Below are 266 nucleotides of genomic sequence, written 5' to 3'. Positions count from 1 at the left end.
CGAGTTATGTATCGATCGATGAAACACAACCAAAAGGAGAATTTAGACCCAAAAAAAATTAAAAGAAAAGGGAAATAGAAGACGATAGTAATAGAAAGGGACGGACGAACGACTGACAACCTTGGACGAGGAATTATGGAGATGGGAGGTTGAGCCAGTCCCGCGGGGGAGATGGGAGGGGGGGGGGATGGAAGGACAAGGTGGGGGGGATGATCCGGTGTGGGGAAGAGATGAGGGAAGAGATGGCGGGCCGAAATGGCCACGTA

Source organism: Penaeus monodon, chromosome 15 (genome assembly GCF_015228065.2).
Source record: "Penaeus monodon isolate SGIC_2016 chromosome 15, NSTDA_Pmon_1, whole genome shotgun sequence".
In the NCBI taxonomy this organism is placed as follows: Eukaryota; Metazoa; Arthropoda; class Malacostraca; order Decapoda; family Penaeidae; genus Penaeus; species Penaeus monodon.
Note: the sequence above shows the minus strand (reverse complement) of the source record.